At 40.8% G+C, this 23,201-nt stretch overlaps 1 protein-coding gene across 6 annotated transcripts in view; it reads left to right on the top strand.

Annotated features, from left to right (window-relative positions):
• csrnp3 (cysteine-serine-rich nuclear protein 3) overlaps nucleotides 1-23,201 on the top strand; it is a 257,084-nt gene that overhangs the window by 9,614 nt on the left and 224,269 nt on the right. For 3 of the 6 annotated variants that reach the window (XM_041201464.1, XM_041201466.1, XM_041201467.1), the window contains exon 1: nucleotides 13,351-13,634. The exons of the other annotated variants lie outside the window; for them this stretch is intronic. The gene's annotated coding sequence lies outside the window, so the exon portion shown is untranslated. Of the gene's footprint in view, nucleotides 1-13,350; nucleotides 13,635-23,201 lie in introns of those variants that run through there. 6 annotated transcript variants of the gene reach the window in all.

A 23,201-nucleotide genomic window follows, 5' to 3' on the forward strand; every position in this document is an offset into this window, starting at 1 on the left:
TGAGATGCTGAAAGAGGACCTGGGAGGAGTATAGTGTGTTCTATTGGCTGGTTCATGAGATAGGTGAAGCAACTCATCCCACCTGGCAGGCTCAAACATCAAGTGTTGACAGCGGTTCATGACCAGGCAGGGCACCAAATATCAGAAAAGACAACTGCAATATACTTGTAGAACCTTTTACTTTCTGTTTTTATATTTCTTACTAATTTTCTCTCATACTCCAATTTCTTGCTCTTATTTTTTAAAGTTATCTTTTGTTAGTTTCTAAGGCTTTCCCAATTTTCTGGCCTACCGCTACTCTTTGCAGCATTGTACACTTTTTCTTTCAATTTGATACCACCCTTAACTTCCTTAGTTAGCCATGGATGGTGCTTCTTTCTGATAGTCTGTCTTCCTCAATGGAATATTTCTTTGTTGAGAGTTTTGAAACATCTCCTTAAATGTCTTCCACTGCTTCTCTGCTGTCTTCCCTTTTAACCCATTTATCCAATCCACTTTAGCCAGCTTTGTCTCCATAATCTTGTAATAGCCTTAATTTAAATTTAAGACATTACTTATGGACCCAAATTTCTCACTCTGAAACTGAATGTGAAATTCTATCATGTTATGATCATTCTCACCTAGAAGATCCTTTACTATGAGGTCTTTAATCAATCCTGTTTCATTACACATTAGTAGGTCCAAAATAGTCTGTTCCCTAGTAGGTTCTAGAACATATTGTTCTCAGAAATTGTCCTGAATACATTCGATGAACGAATCCTCCATGGTCCTTTGCCAATTTGATTTGCCCAATCGTTGTGAAGATTAAAATCACTCATAATGACTGCAATACCTTTCTTGCAAGCCCCATTATTTCTTGATACTTGGACCTACTGTATAGCTACTGTTAGGGGAGCTATAAACTATTCCAAGCACTAAGCACTAACTCAAGCACTAAATAAATCCATTATGGTGAATACTTTATTGTAATTTGTATAATTGGATATGTTGCTCTCTAAAGATGTTTTGTGAAGGCTTTCGTTGATGGCTTTTATTGATTGATGGTGTCCAAGGGAAAGTTGTGATGCAGAGTATAATGTGGATGTGACTGTGGTGAATGTTGGATTCATGTTGGGCTGGTGAAGTTGTTGAAGTGGAAGAGGAGCCTCACAATTTGCCCACAAAGTTTGTCCATTTACATGGGATCCAGACTGCCTCATCCTATCTCCTATGCTCCTTCTTCTCCCGCTCTCTTCACAAAGCTTCCCTTCTCTGCCTCCTCATGTTGCAGACCAAGAGGCAGTGCAACAACTGCTCCTGTGCCCAGATGAGGTTGTCCCGTCTCCTGGTCAGCTATCTTTAGAAACTGGCAAAAATCATCTCCAAGAATCCAGCAGAGTTCCACCAGCTGTACCTAAGCAAAAGTTACTCAAATATACCTCACCTGCAACTTTCACAGCGACCCTTTAATTAATAGAGTTTCAGGTCCCATCTTGAAGCTACAAGCATGATCTTTGGTGAGTGATATGCAAATTCATGGCCTGGAACTGTGGTCCAAGTTTATAATCCTGGGGCTGAATGTTCCTGGTCCTGTGGAGGCAGGGTTGGAGGTGGGAGAGTCATGAAAATATTAGGAAGCGATGTCAGAAGACTTCCCAATGCATCCCTGCCTCCTGGGGACTTTCCCAGGGGTGGACTAGAAAACAGGTGAACTGCCTGCTCCATGAAGGCAGGCAACCAATTAGTGTAATTAACAGTCCATGTAAGGGCCATTTTGTGATGAATTTTACTGACATCTGAGTGCCTCCCCACCATGTGCAGAGGCCACAGCTCAATCAAGGCTGCCTGCTGACGGCATGCCAGTGGGCCATTGGATCCAGAGGCTTCATGCCTAAGGAAGGGGTTGTGTTGATGAAAGACTACTGCCCCGACTGTGAGTAGGCCTGTGGAGGAGTTTCTCCTCTAACCCGATGGCCCTATTGGTTTCAGGCATCTTTAATATATCACATAGATACAGGCAGTAAAGGGCGCCTCCATGTTGAGGCTCCCTTGTGCTAGCATTTTTGCTTCAGGAGTGTCCACCTTTCCCGGTGGGGCTGCTGACCTGACATCACTGTGGGTCCTCCGATTGGGCCTGCAGCATTGAGAGTCTGCCCACCATCCTCAATAGGATGGGAAAAAGGCAAAAGCAGCCAATTAGGAGGCCGCCGATCAAAGGTTGTGTCAGCAAGTGCACCGAGGATATAGATGGGCTTGGGACAACAATGGGGAGGCCCGGACACCAGAAAATCCAGCCCTTGATGTCATATTAGCCAGTTGGGTTAATGGAGTCAGGATAGCCTTAATTCTAGGTCTTCTGGGGACCCTGTTCCTTCAGCAACACTGTGCAGCCCATGCTAGAAGTGGTTGGCAACACAGGCCATACAAGTGGCACAAAGCTACAAACAGCATTAAGAGAGGCAATGTCACATCCAATAAGCTAACCAGACCCACAGGAAATGATTTATAAGATTCTTCACGAGTGGAGATGTAAGCTTATCATCTAAGGTCAAAAAATGGCCCATAAATTCAGTATTTGAAGATTATTTGGCAGGTTCAATAAGGAAGATGTGTGTGAGTGAGAGAGAGGGAGAAAGTCAGGACAAAGCAAATTTCCTTTAGAAGGCACAGATATTGTGGAGATCTGGAGCTACTTGAGCTTATGAAGCTCACCTATTGGTAGACCAGTCACAGAATTGATAAGAATCTGTATGTGACCTACATAACAAATGTAATTTATTATAAATTATGTTTAGATTGTGTAATCATATCAGAATACAGAAATAGCTTCTTTCAAGTGCTGCATAGTGCTAGCTGTTGCATATGCTTTATTCCAACCATGTTAATTCATTGTTGTAATAAAATACTTCAGTTGAAGCATTTCCTGGTGAGTGACTAAAGTGCAATTAATGCATGTGAATTGATTTTTTTTAAAGAAAAGGTATACCATTAATGATCCAAATGGATAATTTAAAATAATATTTTTAACATAAAGTAAATTTAAGGATATAGGCTGCATTGAGACTACATCCTGAATTACCAGTCCAGGTATATGCAGTGTTACAACTGATAATATGCATCTAATTATTTATTTATAATAAATATTAGTTAAAGAAATTTTCAATCAATTGTTAATTATTACTTGCTTTTAGCTAATTATTTCTTAATGAACTCATTTTAATTACGTCACTACCATTCATTCTGCAGTGTGAATCTCATTACACACCAATAAGTTAAAGCATATTAGTAATTAGCTTTGGGAAACATATTTATAAAATGGTGCCATGGAATGATTTTAAGTCTAGATTTAATGCAGAGTTTAGCCGGTAAACCTAAGCATTACTATCATGACTTGGGATGCCATCCTAATGGTTAATAATTTAAATATAACTACTCCAAATTTCAATACAATGAATTGCATCACATTGTGCCAATGGAAAAGAGAGTTAACATGCCTGATCAAGTGAGGTACGTACACAAGAATTTCCTGAGTCATCTCATTTGCATATCCATTGGAGTAGTGATTGACATGAAACAAAAACAAAAATACCTGGAAAAACTCAGCAAGTCTGGCAGCATCTGCGGAGAGGGACACAGTTAATGTTGCGAGTCCGAATGACCCTTCAATAGAACTAAGTAAAAATAGAAGAGACATCTTTTACTTAGTTCTGTTGAAGGGTCATTCGGACTCGAAACGTTAACTGTGTCCCTCTCCGCAGATGCTGCGAGACCTGCTGAGTTTTTCCAGGTATTTTTGTTTTTGTTTTGGATTTCCGGCATCCGCAGTTTTTTGCTTTTATCTTTGTGATTGACATGAAACCTGTATAAAACAGGAGTGATCTGCTAGTGTTCAAGGAAGAGTGCAGCCTTTAAAAAATTTAGTTTTGGCTGATGATTATAGCATCAGGCTGGGGAAACAGCAGGTCAGTAAAGAACAGTGCTTGGCTCACTTTGTTAATGCTTGATGGCATCTCAACAATAGTTTTGTGCTACTTTATTCATCAGAGGACTGGCACACCAGTCAAACAAGGGACCAGGGTCTCATGCAGAGGCAGCAAAGGAGATGTTTCAATTTCATGGAATCTGATCTGTAAGCCCAACTTGATGATATTATGGTTAAAGACACAGATTGTCAAAAAACCTGCCAGAAATGTCAATTGTGCCATGTAGAGGGAGGCGTCACTAACCAGAATCATAAACATTTTAATGACCAAATAGGACAGTCAAGGTACACTGACGATTTTCTCTATTCCTTCTTGAATTCTTCAACCTCTTAAAGAGCTGTACAACTAGCCCTACATAATGCATATCCACAAATTTGTATCCAGTGTGGAATTCTTGCAATTCCTGTGGCAAACTAGTTTATTTGGAAAATTTACTACACCTTTTACTGAATTATTACATAATAAAGAGGGTGGGGGGGGGCACAGGGTGTCAGGCCTTGGGTTGTTGGGGTGTGGGTGTTGGGCCTCTGGGAGGTGGGGAAGTGTCAGGCCTTTGGAGGGGGGTGGCTAGGGTGGAGGGTGTCGATGGAGGGCCTTGGGGGGGGGGAGCATGTAGGGCCTCAGCGTGCGGAAGGGTGCTGGCCCCTGGAGTGAGGTTAGTGGGAAGGGCGTCGTGCCTCGGTGTGGGGTGGGAGGTGGAGGAAGGGTCTTAGGAGGGTGTTGGGCCTGCAAGGGGCGGGGGAGGGGGGGGTGGAGAGGTGACAGGGGGGGCAGTGGGGGGGTGGAGAGGTGATGGGGGGTAGTGGGGAGGTGGCAGGGGATAGGGGAGGGTGTCGGTCCCCGGGGGTGGGGGGTGTATTGGGCCTTGGTGGGGGTGTTTCGAGCCTTAGGAGTAGGGGGTGTCATACCTCGCTGCCAGGGGGGTTAGCTGGTGGTGGTAGGGCAACAGGTCGCTGGTGGGGGGGGGGGTGGTGGTGGTGAAATCAGGTCCTGTTTGTTTCCTTTTTCTCCAACCCACATGGTAAGCTTTGATAAAAGCAAAAAACTGCGGATGCTGGAAATCCAAAACAAAAACAAAAATACCTGGAAAAACTCAGCAGGTCTGGCAGCATCTGTGGAGAGGAACAGAGTTAACGTTTCAAATCCGCATGACTCTTCAACAGAACTAAGGAAAAATAGAAAAGGGGTGAAATATAAGCTGGTTTAAAGGGGGGGTGGGTGGGTGGGTGGGACAAGAAGAGCTGAATAGAGGGCCAGTGATAGGTGGAGATAACCAAAAGATGTCACAGACAAAAGGACAGAGGGTTGAAGGTGGTGATATTATCTAAAGGAATGTGCTAATTAAGGGTAGAAAGCAGGATGAGCAAGGTAGAGATAGCCCTAGTGGGGATGGGGTGGGGTGAAGGAATCGAAAAAGGCTGAAAGGTAGAGATAAAAAAATGGATGGAAATACATTTAAAAATAATGGAAATAGGTGGGAAAAGAAAAATCTATATAAATTATTGGAAAAAACAAAAACAAGGGGGAAAATCGGAAAGGGGGTGCGGATGGAGCAGAGAGTTCATGATCTAAAATTGTTGAACTCAATATTCGGTCCAGAAGGCTGTAAAGTGCCTAGTCGGAAGATGAGGTGTTGTTCCTCCAGTTTGCATTGAGCTTCACTGGAACAATGCAGCAAGCCAAGGACGGACATGTGGGCATGAGAGTAGGGTGGAGTGTTGAAATGGCAAGCGCCAGGGAGGTCTGGGAATGCTTGCGGACAGACCGAAGGTGTTCTGCAAAGTGGTCACCCAGTCTGCGTTTGGTCTCTCCAAAGTAGAGGAAACCGCATTGGGAGCAATGAATGCAGTAGACTAAGTTGAGGGAAGTGCAAATGAAATGCTGCTTCACTTGAAATGAGTGTTTGGGCCTTTGGACGGTGAGGAGAGGAGAAGTGAAGGGGCAGGTGTTGCATCTTCTGTGGTTGCATGGGAAGGTGCCGTGGGAGGGGGTTGAGGTGTAGGGGGTGATGGAGGAGTGGACCACGGTGTCCCGGAGGGAACGATCCCTACGGAATGCCGCCAGGGGTGGGGTGGGGGGGGTTTGAAGGGAAGATGTGTTTGGTGGTGGCATCATGCTGGAGTTGGCGGAAGATGAGCCTTTGAATGCGGAAGCTGGTGGGGTGAAAAGTGAGGACAAGGGGGACCCTATCATGTTTCTGGGAGGGAGAAGAAGGTGTGAGGGCGGATGTGCGGGAGATGGGCTGGAAACGGTTGAGGCTCTGTCAAGCACCGTAGGTGGAAAACCTCGGTTAAGGAAGAAGGAGGACATGTCAGAGGAACTGTTTTTGAAAGTGGCATCATCAGAACAGATGCGATGGAGGTGAAGGAACTGAGAGAATGGGATGGAGTCCTTACGGGAAGCGGAGTGTGAGGAGCTGTAGTCGAGGTAGCTGTGGGAATCGGTAGGCTTATAATGGATATTGGTGGACAGTCTATCACCAGAAATTGAGACAGAGAGGTCAAGGAAGGGAAGGGAATTGTCAGAGATGGACCATGTGAAAATGATGGAGGGGTGGAAATTGGAAGCAAAATTAATAAATTTTTCCAGGTCCAGACGAGAGCATGAAGCAGCACCAAAGTAATCATCGATGTACCAGAGAAAGAGTTGTGGGAGGGGGCTGGAGTAGCAATGTTCCATAAAGAGACTGGCATAGCTGGGGCCCATGCGGGTGCCCATAGCCACACCTTTTATTTGGAAGAAGTGAGAGGAGTTAAAGGAGAAATTGTTCAGCTTGAGAACAAGTTCAGCCAGACGGAGGAGAGTAGTGGTGGATGGGAATTGTTCGGGCCTCTGTTCAAGGAAGAAGTGGAGAGCCATCAGATCATCCCGGTGGGAGATGGAGGTGTAGAGGGATTGGACATCCATGGTGAAGAGGAGGCGGTTGGGGCCAGGGAACTGGAAATTGTTGATATGATGTAGGAATCACGGATGTAGGTGGGAAGGGACTGGACAAGGGGAGAGAGAATGGAGTCAAGATAGCAAGAAATGAGTTCCGTGGGGCAGGAACAGGCTGACACAATCAGTCTGCCGGGACAGTCCTGTTTGTGGATTTTGGGTAGGAGATAGAAGCGGGCCGTCTGAGGTTGGGAGACTATCAGGTTGGAAGCTGGAAGGAAGATCTCCAGCTTCCAGCCCTGTTTGCTGACTGTGATCATCCACGGATGCCTTGCTGCAGACGAGGATTTCTTAAAAGGATTCAACCCAGCACTACTGTCTCCTGAAGAACATCCAACTCAGTCGTCTACATCTTTAAATCCGAAGCATCAAGGCATTTGAGTTCAGCTTAAAACCAGCCATGTCACCAAGCTACAGACTGTATACTGTTTTACTATTTTTATGGACTCTAATTTGGCCAACCCATCCTTCCTCACTCTGTAATCTGTATTTATGTGTATGAATTTCGAGTGTGAGTATGTACGAAAGTCCGTGTGCATATTTTATTATTTTTACCTATATCAGTTTAAGTATAATAAGGCTAACCCTTTTCTTTGTTAAACGCGAGGAAACCTGTCCTATTGGTTCTTTTATAATCACAATACACAAATAGTTAAGTACTCACTGAATTGGCAAGTATATCCTTTCAAACAAAAAAACCTGTTGTGGTCAAATGAGGAGAGGGAACAGAGGGGAGTAATTTAACCTCCCTCCTTCCCCCCCTCCAAGACCGCCCCCACCCCCCCCACCCCCACCCCCACCCCCACCCCCACCCCCACCCCCACCCCCACCCCAACCCCAACCTGGTTGTAACATTAGCAAAACAATGAAGTTGGGAGGTGCTGTAGGTTGATAGCATTACTCTCCCCAATTCCTCCCCCATGACAGGGCATCCACAAGTGGCACACTTATTTATTCTATTGAAAGTACTGGATTAAGATTTAAAGGGACATTTCACAAAACATTTATCTAATATCAATCTTCTTGCAGGTTACATCTGAGATTATCTTGCTAAACAATTTGCTGAACTAATATATAAGTTTATACACAAGTGCTTCTGCAGTTAAACGATCTATAACAGCACACCTCACTAGTTACATGGAAAACTAGTAAAACTCATCAACAGTGTCAAAACAGCTGACACTGCTTGTAGTCCTCATTATAAGCCTGTGACATGAGAAATTATGTTTTCCATGACTTGCAATATAAGCTATAGGTATATCCAACAATACTTTATTCATGTTCGAGAAAAATAACATACTCCTGGCATCATCTGAGTCTGAAGGAAGCTGCATGCAATTGAACTTTCTGCTTTTATTTTGAGTTTAAATTTCTACGTACATATAAAAACATACAATAAAGCCTGAGGGAAATACAAATTTGAGGACACAAATTTTATTTCATAGGAGGTTCTGGGAACACAATCCCTTTGAAAATATTGATCTCTTTTACATTTTATCTGGTGCATGTAGCAATATCTAAGAATCTAAAATGACTGTCACATTTGGGTTTGCACCTGGAGGCCATCACTTCCCTAAAACCTTCAGTGCAGTTTTTTGTCTAATAAGACACATTTGCTAACTTAATTGAAAACTATTCTCTATTTACTATTTGGGAATGAATTATTTTTGGTTCTATTTTAAAACTTTGTTCCCAAAATAGTAGCGAATAATCTATAATTAAGTGGAAAAAGTTTTTAAAAATTTTCTTTTCCCAACAGTGAATTGTCTAGAAGCAAACAGGGGAATGTGGACTATGGGGCTATTCCAGTCAAGCCTTTAGAATGAATATAACAAAAAGGAGCAGGGCTAAATCCCTTGAGCCTGCTCTACCATTCAGTAAGATCAAAGCTGATCTGGTCTTGGCCTCAACTCTACTTTCCTGCCTGTTGTCCGTAATTCTTGACTCCCCTATAGATCAAGAATCTGTCTGTCTCAACTTTGAATATATTCAATGATTCAACCTCCACACCTCTCTGGGGGAAAAAGAATTCCAAAGACTCTTGGCCCTTGGAGAATAAATTCTGATTTCATCTCAATTTGGCGACCTTGTATTTTGAAAATCAGCCCCCCCAATTCTAGATTCCCCGACAAGAGGAAACATCATCTCAGCATCTACCCTGTCAAGCCTCATAATGTTTCATGTTTCTAAACTCTAATAAGCATAGGCCCAACCTCCTCAACTGTTCCTCATGAGACCACATCTTCATCCCAAGAATCAAATAGTAAACCTTCTCTGAACTGTCTCCAATGCAAGTATATCCCTCCTTAAGTAAGACCAATGCTGTACGCAGTACCTTAAGTGTGATCTCAACAATGCCCTGCACAAGACTCTTTTACTTTTATACTCCATGCCCCTTGCAATGAAGGCCAACATTCCATTTGCTTTCATAATTACTTGCTGTATCTGCGTGCTAAATTTTTATGTTTTATGTACGAGGTTGGTGGGTAGTTTGATGTGGTACACTCGTCACAGGCCTTTTGAAGGAAGCCAACTGAGATTTCCTAGTCAGCCTTCAGGTATCCAAAGGTGGTAGTGGCCAATTTTGCTGACTGGAGAGAGTAAATAGTTGAATTCCCAGCACTGATCCCTGTAGCACACCACTAGTTATAGTTTGCCAACTTGAAAATGACCCATTTTTCTTGACTCTTTTTCTGTTAGTTAGCCGATTCTCTATTCATGTTATCCCAAACATCCTCGTCTCTTATCTCATGCAGTTAACTTGTTATGTGGCACCTTATTGAATGCCTTTTGGAAATCCAAATACACTACACCTACTGGTTCCTCTTTATCCACACCGCTCGTCACATCCTCAAAGAATTCTAATAAATTAGTCAAACCTGATTTTTCCTTCATAAATCCATGTTCACTGTGTTTGATTACATTATGATTTTCTAAATGTCCTGCTACTACTTCCTTAATAAGTGATTCCAGCATTTTCCCAATGACAGATGTTAGGCTAACTGGCTTATGGTTTCTTGTTTTCTGACTCCCTCCTTTCTTGAACAGAGATGTTACATTTGTGGTCTGCTAGGACCTGTCCTGAATGTATGAACTTTGGAAGATTACAACTATTCAGCAACTTCTTTTAAGTCCTTAGGGTGCAGGTCATCAGGCCCAGGGAACTTGTTAGTCTTTAGTTTCATAATTTTACCTTGTAAATTTTCTCTGGTGATAATTATTGTTTTAAGTTCTTCCGTCCCTTTTGATCCCTCCTGATTTTCTACTATCATTGGGATGTTTTTAATGTCTTCTACCATGAAAACAGATATAAAATATGATGCACCTTTCTTCCAAATCTGATTCTCTCACTGAGATTCACAACTGTTGATGCATTTCTAGGTGTCCCGGGGCATGATTTCCTCAAAAATGTTGAATTTTTACATGATAAGTCCAGGTTGACTTTGAACACTTTTATGCTTCACAGTTGATTATTTCCCTCTTTTTTTATATTTAAAAACCAAGTTACATTTGAGTTTTAACAGACCCACCAGTTGATCAATTCCCCCAAAAATTGTCTACACAGAGAACCAGGTAACGAATTCTTGGGGCCCTGGGCACAAGGAACATTCATGGCATCCATCCCCTCCCACTTACTCACCCCCACTCCAAACCATTAAAACACAACCTGTAGCAAATACATGTAAATACTCTACTGGTCTTTTTTTCTACATTAATAATAAAGCAAATCATATCACAATATAGTACACTTAACTGAAACTGATCCAGTAGTTTTATGTATTCTGGTGAATTTTATACTGAGTTTTAGTGGGGCTGGGAGAGATGGGAGTGTTGTGTTGGTATATTTAGCTCCCCAGCAATGACCCCCATCAGCCTCTATGTTATCTGGCCCTGCTTCAACAATCAGCCAGCCAGTTTGCAAAATTCAACTTACCTGTCTCAGTCTTTACCCATATCATCAAAACAAGTTTGCAAAAACACTGAATCCCCTCCAGCCCTTCATACTGGCCATGGAAATACTCCCTGCTCCTCCAAGCTTTCCAGTTCTTAATGGCATTCTTCTACCCATCGCTTTTTAAGGCATTCTCTTCTCTCCCTCCAATCTCCCAACTCATGCTTCCACTTTTCACATGGAGAGGATGAGGGTGCTGGGCAGGATCATCAACAATGGCACCAAAAGACAGGAAATAGGAGATACATGGGAAACTAGAATAAGAAATTATAGAAAATTTCAGGAGTAAATTATGCTGTTGGGAAGAGGAGCTTTCTGTTTAATGATGTACCAGGACTAGTTCTGGGGAAAGATGGGGTTCTCCTGTAAGGATGGATTATGTCTGCACAGGAAGGGAGCGAATGAGCTGGCAAAATAGATAATGAGGAAGTGAAAAGTTACTTAAGTTGGAAAGGAAGGTTCCCACGCAAAATAGAGACAATCAAAAGAGCGAGAGAAAGAAGAGAAATAGATTAGATTAATATACAAATATGAAAGGGCAATTAGGGATGGGCAATAAGTGCTGGCCTAGCCAGCGACGCCCACACCATGTGAAAGAATTTTTAAAAAGGCTTTTGTGAAAAGGAAAGGAACGTAGAAATTTAGAACCAGGAAAAGGCCATTCAGTTCCTTGAGAGTGTTTGTATGTGGAAATGTTTCCTGATTTCTCTTCTGAATGGCCTGGCTCTGATTTTCAGGTTATTTCCCTTTATTGTAGAGTTCCTCCACCAGCAGATGATGGTTTTCTCCATCCATCCTATCAATTCTTTTCAAAATCCTCAAAATCTCAAGCAAATAATCCTTTAACTTACTATATTCCAGGAAATATTAACATAGTTTATGTAATCCAAGACATGGAATCCTAGTAACACTTGGTCCACCTGGACTGTTTACTTTCTAAGGTGCAGCCCTTAAAAATATTCAATGACCCTGCCTCCACTGCTCTCTGGGGAAGAGAATTCCACAGACTTTCAAACTTTCTGAGAGAAAAAAATGTTTCCTCATCTCCGTCTTAAATGGGAGACCCCTTATTTTTAAAACTGTGTCCCCTAGTCCTAGTCTCTCCCACATCCTTTCAGCATCCACCCTGTCAAATTCCCTCAGGATCTTAGATGTTTCAATAAGATCACCTCTCATGCTTCTAAATGCCAATGGATACAGGCCTAACCAGTCTAAATTTTCCTCATAAGACAACCCTTTATCCCAGGAACCAGATGACTGAACCTTCTCTGCACTGCTTCTAATGCAATTATGTCCTTTCTTATATAAGGAGACCAAAAGTATACACAGTACTCTAGATGTGTCCCTGTACAACGGCAGCAAAATTTCCCTACTTTTATATTCCATTCCCCTTGCAATAAACAACATTCCATTTGCCTTCCTAATCACTTGCTGTACCTACATACTAACTTTTTGCGATTCCTGTCCCAGGACACCCAGATCCCTCTGTACCACTGAGTTTTGTAATCTCTCTCCATTTAAATAATCATTTTCCCACATTATGCTCCATCTGCCTTTTTTTGCCCATTCGCTTAACCTATATATATTCCTCTGCAGACTCCATATGTCCTCTTCAAAACATATCTTCCTACCTATCTTTGAGTCATCAACAAATTTAGCAACCATACATTTAGTCCCTTTATCCAAGTCATTGATATAGATTGTAAATAGTTGAGGCCCCAGCACTGATCCCTGTGGCATTCCACTAGTTATATCTTGCCTAGTCTGCTTCCCGTTAGCTAGCCGATTCTCTATCCATGCTAATATGTTACCCCCTACACCATGAACTCCTATTTTGTGTAGTAACCTTTGATGTGGCACCTTGTCAAGGAGACACCAGACTCCCGAAGCAACTGTTCTACTTGGAGCTGGGTCGTGGCAAAAGACTCCCGGGGGGACAGCGGAAGTGTTTTGGGGATGTCCTGAAGGCATCCCTGCATGGTTCAAATTCATAACACTGACTGAGACGAACTTCCTTCAGAACCGACAGGACAACATTAAAGCTTTTTTCAAATATCATTTGTTCTGGGCTGCTGCATTAATTCATGAACCGTCTTTAAAAATGTTCCATTATTATGTGTCACCTGGTGATGGCTCAAAAGTAGCGTTCTTACCGTATTTTCACCAGATTACAATGTCACTGGCAGAGCCTGGAGAAAAAATCTCGATAATTGCCACATTACAATACGAAATTCATTGAAGCAGAGGGCTTTTGTGCTTTCGAGGCTTGTGTGGATATGTATGCAGCATCTACATAGCTCTTGCTTTGCTCTTATTCTTTCCACAGCAGCCTGTGTGCCTCAGCAACAAAAGCAATGTGCACATGTAGACTATGTAAATGCTCCCATATAGTTAGTGGGCGCGTGTATGATTGGCCCAGGCAAGTCACGTTACAGTGTGTTGCCATTCTGCCGGTGCAGAGCTGCTCCATTGTTTGGATTGAGAGGCGGAATGATCCTTCCTATTTCCAGCTGGGGCTATTAATTGTATGTCAGCTTCGCTGCGTTATTCCTTTGCCCCTCTTCATGTGGACATAAGGAAGTCCGGCAGGACAAGGAACTAAAAATGCAACTGTCACGCTTTGCAAATTAATGCATCTGCACAAAAATAATCAGAAAAGCAAAGATCGGGTGAAAAACAAGCTCGGATCAGCAGCAAGGAAGCCTCGGGCTTCCCTGCACGACGAGACCAAGCCCCCATTCAACATTTGATCTTCAGGATTTTCAGCAGGGGGAAACAAAAAAGTACGTAATGGCACTTTAATGTTGAATACTTTTATCTTTTTTGAGTGTTTGCCAAGGCTCCGGGTTGCTGCCATTTGAATGCTAAGGAGAATGAAGGTTGTTTGTCCCGGGGCTGCGTATCGCCGGTGACTCTTGGACGGCTTGTCAGTTTGGCCATCTGGCGTTAATGAAAGTAACCATTGAAACTCACTGGTTTGGGTATGTAGACTATTGGCGAATGTGTCTTAACTGCTGTGGACGGAGAGATAGCAATTCAAGCGAGAATTGAGTCAAATTAGCTTTATTTTTTCTATGGACAATTTTGCTCAACTTGTTTTTGACAAGACATAGCGAGATTACGTGGTATGAATCAAACGGGGTTTAAGAAATAGTTCAACTTCAGTATATTTTCCAATTACATGCATTTCTTTTGTCATTTTAGGCTTTATAAAAATGTGGGGTATTATCGCGACAAAAATACACGAATTTGGAAAATATTTTCTAAAAAAGACAGCGATAATTAACGGGTTTAAAAAAAAATCTCCGGACCGAAAGCGCATGATGTTTAAGTGTTATTTAAAGGTGCGCTTGTAATCAGCATGTGCGCTTTGCTTCCTGAATTTAGGCGGCGAGCCGATAAGATCGACAGTAGCCTCACACCGTCTAACTTGCAGCTTGGATCAGTGGGTTCTGTGAACGATGCTGCTTTATTTCGGTGCTGCAGTAATGTACTTAGTGGGCAGTTTTATTCACATACTGCAGTTTTCCCCCTGCTCCACACCAGGCATCGCCCCCCGCCCACCCCCCGTCAGCGATCAAAGTGAGAAAGATTCGCTTGTAAATACAGACTTATAATAATGTTTAAAACCGTTAAAAAATTACTGAAATTGCAATTATTTAGCCAAAACGTCAGGACTATTCAAAGACAGGGATTGCTTTAAAATTGCGATCCTGTTTAATGAATGATCTTGTTAAAAGCATAGGATCAGTGCAAGAACATAAATGGATCATCCGTGCTGTTCATACTCTTCTGCATACTGTTGTGGTGGTCAGAATAAATTAGTCGCAACTTTTATGGTGTTTTTTTTAAACAATTCTATGGTTGAAATATACTTAAAGGCGATAATTATGGTTCTTCAGATAATTTAAGTCAAATGTTAAATATTTTTTAAAATGATACTCGAGCTACTGTTTATTTTTAAAAATACGTAGGACGAGACAAAAGAGCAGTTAACAGTCTGGAGTTTATTTCCTCATACTGCTAGTTTAAAAGCAGAAACAGTCATTATTGTAGTAGTAATATTTAGCTGCCGGCAAATCATCGAAGAGCTTAATGACTTCATGCCAGTTTTGTTAATCAAGTAACAATGTGTTTTAGATAGAGCACTCTTCATTTCTACCATTCTTTTCAGTTGGGGTTAAACAAATCGAGCCAGTTACATTTTACACTCTCTGACCAATGTATCTGAGGTTTGTGTCTAGACCTTAGTTGTTTTGCTTCCACAGGTATATTTCCTATATTTTGATGTTGACTATAGTGCTTGAAAGAAAGCTCTAACAATAGGCCTACATTATGATGGTTGTTCATGGTTATATTAATGCAGTAATTCTTCTAGTTTCTGTATGGTGCCTTGATTATGATTATAAATAGTGGAATGTGTTATCACTTATTTTGCTGCAATGCATTCTATGGATCCAAAATGCAATATATTTTAATTCCTTTCCAGATTCCTGATGGTAATGCTATAGTATTGTTTGAATGAGTGCAGGAGGTTAACTTGCTTGTTGGTTTTGGTTCTCTCAATGTAGGGAGATGCCTTTTTCTGTTCAGTGCCTTCCCTTGATAACTGAGTGGAGATCAGATACTTAACATGCAGTGAACCTAGACTTAAGGTCTCACTTTAATATTTGTGCTTACCATCTCTGTCACAGTACTTTTATTTCAAATGTTTGTATTTGTTTTTTTTTAATTTCATAATTACCATTGTCTCTATTTGAAAGCTTTTGGAGCATTGCTTATTAGTTTATTTGCTGACAGAATGTTTGTATCAAGTAGTTGTTATTTTAATTAAGATTTTTAATTAAGATTTTAAATTTACACTTCTATATGTGCCAGTAGCCATGTTATCAGGTGGCTAACTTGAATATGCTGCTTTGACCATTTTAGTGTAATGATACATGGACGCTGCAGCTCTCTGTGTGACAGAAGATTAGAGGTTTAGACAAAGGCATCAAGCACCTACAAGTTTATTAAGGATTACGTGAACATGTAGTCAGCATCCCGGAACACACGCAGTGCTTTTCCAGGGAAGCTCACACATCACAGTCACTACACTCAACTTTCTAGATCTCTTTCTGTTTCATCTTCTAATTCTGCGTTCTACTCTTACCCTTTTTATATTTTTATATTACTTCATGTAAATTTTGTAATACTTATTAACTCTGCACCAACTTGAACCAGCCTTTATTAAGAAGTTTCAGGCTGTCTTTGGTCGAAAAGTGCCTTTGGTCTCCTCGTGGAAGTTGCTAATATCTAGGTTAAGCAAATGATAGAATGCACCCTATTATGGTTGCACTACAGATAAATTAGTCTCTAGGTATGATTGAATTTGTGAGACAGTTCATAATTAAATGAAATCTTATCTGGGTGAATGCAATTCCAACAACACTCAAGATCGACACCATCCAGGATAAAGCAGTCTGCTTAACTGGCACCCCATCCACCATCTTAAACATTCACTCCCGCCGACCCCAACATGCAGTGGCAACGTGTACCATATACAAGGTGCACTGCAGCAACTCACCAAAGCTATTTTAACAGCACCTTCCAAACCCACGACCTCTACCACCTAGAAGGGCAAGGGCAGCAGATGCATGGGAACAGCACAACCTACAAGTTCCTCTCCAAGCTACTCAACATTCTGACTTGGAACTACATCACCATTCCTTCACTGTCATTGGGTCAAAATCCTGGAACTCCCTCCTGAACAGCACTGTGGTGTAACTACACCACATGGACTGCAGCGATTCAAGAAGGCAGCTCACTGTCACCTTCTAAAGGGCAATTAGGGATTGGCAATAAATGCTGGTTTAGCCAACAACACCCACATCCTGGAAAATAATTTTTAAAAATCAACTCGGCTAACCTCGATCAGGCTGTTTGTGATCTCTCAGTTCTGCAGTCTTATAATTTAACACAAAATAGATTGTTGTTTGGTAGTACAGAACTCTAGTATTGCTGAAAAATGGCATATGTTATCAAAACTTTTTGTCTTGCATTCATCAGGACAGCTTGCAAGAATTCCAGATGTAAAGGGAGCAACAAATAATACTGCATGAGAAAAGAGTGTCAATTGGTTGGCCAGTAAACTCTTATTGATAGTGGTCTTGCCCATGGAGAATGCACCAGTTAACTGATGACAGATATAAATTGTTCCCTTTATGTTTTAATATTTTTGAGAATTGTCCTGATGAGTGCAAGACGAAAAACTTCAACAACATTTTTTTCAACAATACACAAAATAGATTCCTCACATCCCTTAATAGTTTAAAAGATTATTTACCACCAATAAACCCTTTCTGGTCAGGACGCTACATAGACTACACTGCCATCATTCCTCTCCGTTACTTCTATATGCCAGTTTTGCTCCCTGCCTCATGAAAGCTGAGAAGTTACTTGCTGCTCAGCGGTGATGTTCTTGCACCACTGCATATATAAAAGTAAAGGCTGAAATTTGACCTTTCGCCTTTCAGCTCATGGCTGTTCACCACAGCATATTAGGTTGCCAGTTCTTCATGGCTGACAATATAGCAGTGTAAGAAATGTGCGAACATACAAAAAATGATTGACAGCAAAAGACCAACATCATGAATTATGGGAAAATTATTTACCTGGTTAGGAAAATGGCTGAATGGCATCAGCTAGAAGAGTTGGGATAATGGGCAAGTACTCAATTAATAGGCTGTAACTATTGGATTACTGCAAGGATTGGTGTTTGAGCCTCATATTTCCTGTTCTATGATGATATTCAAGTGAAAAACTCTCCCCAAAGAAAAATTTCAGAAAGGCATTGGCATCCATGTTCACGGGAAATGTTGGATGGATGAAGGTGGTTGCAAGAAATGGATCAAAGTGTGGAATTTGAGACCAGGAGGACTGTGCAAAGAAAAAATTTGCTCGTCTAGGACATGTTCAAATCCCACTTTGGCAACAACGTAGTCAGTGATGTGAGATCGACAAACACTGATATGGCAGTTATTCCCAGTTGTTTTACAAGAGGTGTTCAACCCTTAGATATATTCAAATGACAATATCCAAAAGAGGTGGAACAATCGGTTGTTGGAAGTTGAAAAAACACTCACTAAGGGCAAAAATAAACGAGCGCCCTCAATGGCAACATCGTGTCAATCGGTCATAGAGGAGCGGTACAGAGGGGAATTACTTGTGGAATGATGACACTGAAGTTACTAATGAGTAGCTTTTTGGAAGAAGTTACTACTGAGGAAGACGAGAAAGATCCATACAATTATGTTATATAATTGGGACTAATTGTTCAGAGATTCATGGTGATCAAAGTGACTTTAACGCGGTGTTGTTGATTCATCATGTATTTATATTGCGTTGGGTGAAATGTATATACCTTGAACATTATAAAATTAATAACTCTTAATAATATGAATTCTTTTGTTTTGTTGGTTTTTACTTTATTCTATTGCGATGGTCTTTTTTGGATTTCACTTGGGCCCAAATCAACATGTCAACCCCTTGAAAAACTACCTGTGTAAAAAAAAAAACCCATGACCTTTGGCTTAAAAAATGGGTCCCAAAAATTAGACTTGTACACATATATGTATGGTATTTCCACTGGACTTGAGACACTAGGGGACATAGTTTAAAAATTAGCGCAAATCCTTCAGGAATAAAGTTAGGAAGCACAACTACAGGCAAAGAATGGTAGAAGTTTGAAACTCTCTTTGCAAATGGCAATTGGTGCAAGATCAGTTTTTAATTTTAAGTTTGCGATTGGTATTTTTTATTTAATAAAGATATTAAGGGTTGAATGGTGGAACAGCCTCGAGGGGCTAACTGGTTTAACTCCTTTCCTATGTCTAGGCTATTTCATGGTATAAAATTTAGGCTGCCATTCCAGTGCTGCACTTTCAGAAGTGCTCTCTTTCAGATGAGACATTAAACCACGACCCCATCTGCTCCCTCAGGCGAATGCAAAAGATTCAATGGCACCATTTCCAAGAAGAGCAGTGGAGTTAGCTTCAGTGTCTGGGCCAATATTTTTATCCCTCAATCAACATCACGAAAACAGATTATCAGGTCGTCGTCACATTGCTATTGAGTGAATTTGCTGTGTGCAAATTAGCTGCCGTGCTTTCTACATTACTACAGTGATTTGTTGGCCAGGGGCTGCAGCCGAACTGCTGACACAGGCAAAAGCAACTTTTGACCTGAAGTAACCTGAGTCCAGTCACTGGCCTGAGCTGGCTGGAACTGGTTTGAAGTAGCTGAGTTTCTTGGAAAACAAAGGGAATGTGATAAGACACAAGTCCTTAATTAGGAAAGGAGTAACGAGGTAAAGCTACCTAAGTCCTTGGGACAGAGCCAATGAGAAGGTGCTACAGACTAGGCAAGCAAGCCTAAACCAATGGGAGAGAGACAGCACAGCTTGAAGAGATAAGATTCAGTATAAGAATGGAGAATTTCGGGCGTGGAGCCAGCGAAAACTCCAGAGAACAACCATAGCCAAAGTGGAAAAACCTACGTCAGCAACATAGTGACTCAAGAGAGAGAGAATGGAACACCTGGCCAGCGACAGCTCTCCTTTTTGGGTGTTAGCTTTTATATTCTGTGACCACTCGGGGAGTGTCAGAGAAACCTAGTGGGTGTGCGTTTAGATCCTAGTTTTGGGTATAAAACTGTATAACCTGCTGTAAACTGCATGTCTATATTTAAACAGACGTATAAGCTATATGTAGATGATCTAATAACATGAATAAAGCGAATTTAGAGTTAAGAGGGAATTGACTCTTCTCCTCTTTGTACTAAGCCAACAACCGCTACCGGTGACCTCTGGCAACAGATTACACTTCAATTTGGCTTTAAATCGCTTTGGTATATCCTGAACTTGTGAAAGGTTATAAATGTGGATCATTTTTAATGTTCTATGTTCCTATGACTGGACCCTTGCAGCAGCTATGTAATCTTCAGAGAGAAGCAACAAATTGCATAAAGGTACATGGGGCTGAACATGGGAAAGAAAGTCTGGAAAATTCCTCTCAGTTTCTCTCAGGTAATTGAAACCAGTCCGGAAGATCACGGATCTTTGAAGGAGATTGCCACCATGCAGAGATACTTTTCTTTTATTATTCATTCATGGGATGTGAGTAGGCAAGCATTTATTGCCCTTCAGAAGGGCAATTTAAGAGTCAACCACATTGCTATGGGTCTAGAGTCACATGTAAAGACAGCAGATTTCCTTCTCTAAAGGTTGTTTTTTTTAAATCGACAATGGTTTTATGGTCATCATTAGACTTTTAATTCCAGATTTTTATTGAATTCAAATTCCATCATCTACTATGGTGGGATTCGAACCCAGGTCCCCAGAACATTTCCCTGGGTCTCTGGATTACCACTATGCCATTGCCTCCCCATTAGAGTAAAGCTAAGTCATAGAAGTAGGTTTTAAGGAGGAGAAGAGAAACATGGCAGGGTTTTGGGAGGCAAAGCCCATAATTTGGGGCTCAGGTAGGTGAAGACAAAGCAGGAGAGGCCAGTGTTAGAGGAATGCATTGCTCCTGGAGATTTGTAGGGCTAAAGAAGGTTATGATGATAGGGAGGGGTGAGGCCATGAGGGATTTCCACATGAGGATGAGAATTTTAGAATTGATTTGTGGGTCAGTAACCAAGGTAAGTCAGCGAGCACAGGGATAATTGGTGAGTACAATGTGGAGACAGCAACATTTTGCATGAACTGAAAATTAATAGAGGGTGGAAGACAGGAGACTGACCAGGAGTGAATTGGAATAGTCCTGCCTGGAGTTGAAAAAAAACAGATAAACTGAGGCACAGAGGAAGAGAGAGATAGGTGATGTTTTATGGAGGTATGAGAAGGCATTCCTTGTGATGGAGAGGCCATGCAATCGGAAGCTCAGATTAGGATCAAGTAAGATGCCAGGGTTTTGAGTTTTATAACAATATTAAATATTGCTAATGTTACAAGGGACTTTTCTTGTTTGTTTGAGTATGTTTGCATTGTGTAACTACAGATGTGGATTGGTGAGCAGTTCCGGTCTGTTAAAGCTCCAGTGCCAAATTCAAATGCTGATGTCACTGTGGCACTTTTCACATTTAGAAAGTGATGGCAGAAATGCTTCGCTTAATGCTCAGAGGTTTAAACGTTTGGCTTCTTGTACTGTCTGTTACCATTAACCTCCTTTTAGTAAATATACTGCTTCTTGCCCATCCCACTATTATGCTCAGGATTTAGGCTGTGTGAAGCTTGATTAACTGCAAAGGCTGCTCCGCCAGATTTGAAAACCTCCAATGATACCAGCAGGATGTCTATACACATATTGCCATTCTTCTTCAGCTGTTCAAGTAATTCTTTGCAAAAAGCTGTGATTGATTGGTCTGTGAAGAGTACATGTGGTACAGATGGGAAAAGCTTTCAATGCGTGCTAATTAATGAGGTCAGGTTTACATCTTCTGGATGAGCCATTTTATTCAATCATGCAGGCAAGAAGTGTGCAGAGACATTTTGTATTCATTATGAAGAGAAGGCACAAAGAAGCCAGCAGTATTGTTAAAGTAGTAAAAAGGGAAATAAAAATATGCTGTAAAATTTCATGTAAATGTAATGCTGCAAATTCTGTTGAAGACTAACGAGCATGTCATGTTATGGAAGTACTACGACAGATTGCTTAACGAGTGCAACGCTCCTGAGATGATCATAAAGAATAGACCTAATGTGTGATCACTTCCAAGACGAGAACCTTTTAACAACTGACATTTCCCAGGAGAGTGAAGAAAAAAAAAATCAGGAATTTTCTGACTGGCTTGAATATTGTGCAAAGTACAGCACTGCACTAGCAGTTTGACTGTTGGCAAGATGTAAATATGTAACTGATTGCTTCATGGTTTATTGGGAAAGATATTCTCCCAAAATGCTTTTCAACTACAGGTGTTGTGTCAGTTACATAACAGATGAGGTTCAGATTTATCCAATAGCTTACACTTCTTGCATTCAAATCAGTATTTGTTTAAATCTGAACTATGCTGAAGAGCTTCCAGTAGAATGTTTTTTTTATGGGTTATGTGTTAGATTATTTTTATCAATCTATGTTTCAGTGCATTTAAATCCTTCAGAAATCAGACTCTTGCTTTTCTTTCTTCATTAGAATGCCAAATTTCAGTTCCATTCTGTACTTACTTAGACTTAGTTCTTCCGGTCCCATGTGGGACTGATTTTTTTTCTGTTTGAGTCTGTTTTATGTTGAAAAACATGTTAAATGGATTTATCTAACATCAATTAAATTTGCATGACTCTACCAATTCAAAATAAAATCTCAGACATAGTCATAAAATGTGCTGCTGAAAAAAACATTTAATGGTTTAATTTTAAAGATTGTTATAAAAGCAAGTATCATTTTATTCATGGTTCAGTAGATTTGTCCTTGGCCTAGCATCATGGAAGAAAAACTAACTTTATCCTAGGTGTAAACATTAGCATGTTTTGAGGAGCGGAAGTGATTGTGAAAGATGATTTCTGACAATACTTGGCCTCCTCGGTCACCTGCCTTATGTATGGTCCCAAGATAGTTAGGCTTTTGTGCATGTGCCTAGGCAAACATGATTGATTAAATTATAATAACTATGTTACAACATTTCAAAACCTAAAATCTTCAAGCAAAATGTCATGTGTTTTCTTCTCATGTATTTCTCTCTTTTTCTCTTTTTTTTGGTCTAGCTCTGAATATATTATATGCTTGGGATGGGGGGAGGGGTAACATTTGATGGTCATATACCTTTCGTGTGCAAATACCTGTTACTTCTAGCATTGATTTAATTTTTTTCCTGCATTATTTTATACATTAGATTCAACTGTTTTGTCAATCCCTGAATTGCTTCTTTCTTGTTTTAAAAATGCTGCAAACCTTAAGTCACTATTTGACTTATAGTTGTGTCCCTCTCTCTTTTTTGATTTTGTGTCTCTTTCATTTTAAGTTCTATTTCTGTCATCCATTGTTTCAGAGGATTGCTTATTGTCATAGCATTTTTTTAAATTCTAAATGTGACTGCTGAAATAGCTAATTTAAACATGGAGGTTAGACAGTACTATGTCATGGATAAAAGCTATGCCATGGATAAAAGATCATATTTATTTTGGTTTCTTGGCCAACATTAAGTTCGATGCTGGATGCTAAACTCCAGCCATGGTATATAAAATCAATTTGGAATTTAAGGTGTTTCAGAAATATTTTGATCAGCTTAATAGAAGTTCTAAAATCCTTTAATACAGTAATGTTTCTTGCACCCAGCAAGATGACTGCCAAGCTATACTGAGTCACCCTCTAGTA

This window comes from Carcharodon carcharias, chromosome 12, assembly GCF_017639515.1.
Source record: "Carcharodon carcharias isolate sCarCar2 chromosome 12, sCarCar2.pri, whole genome shotgun sequence".
NCBI lineage: Eukaryota > Metazoa > Chordata > Chondrichthyes > Lamniformes > Lamnidae > Carcharodon > Carcharodon carcharias.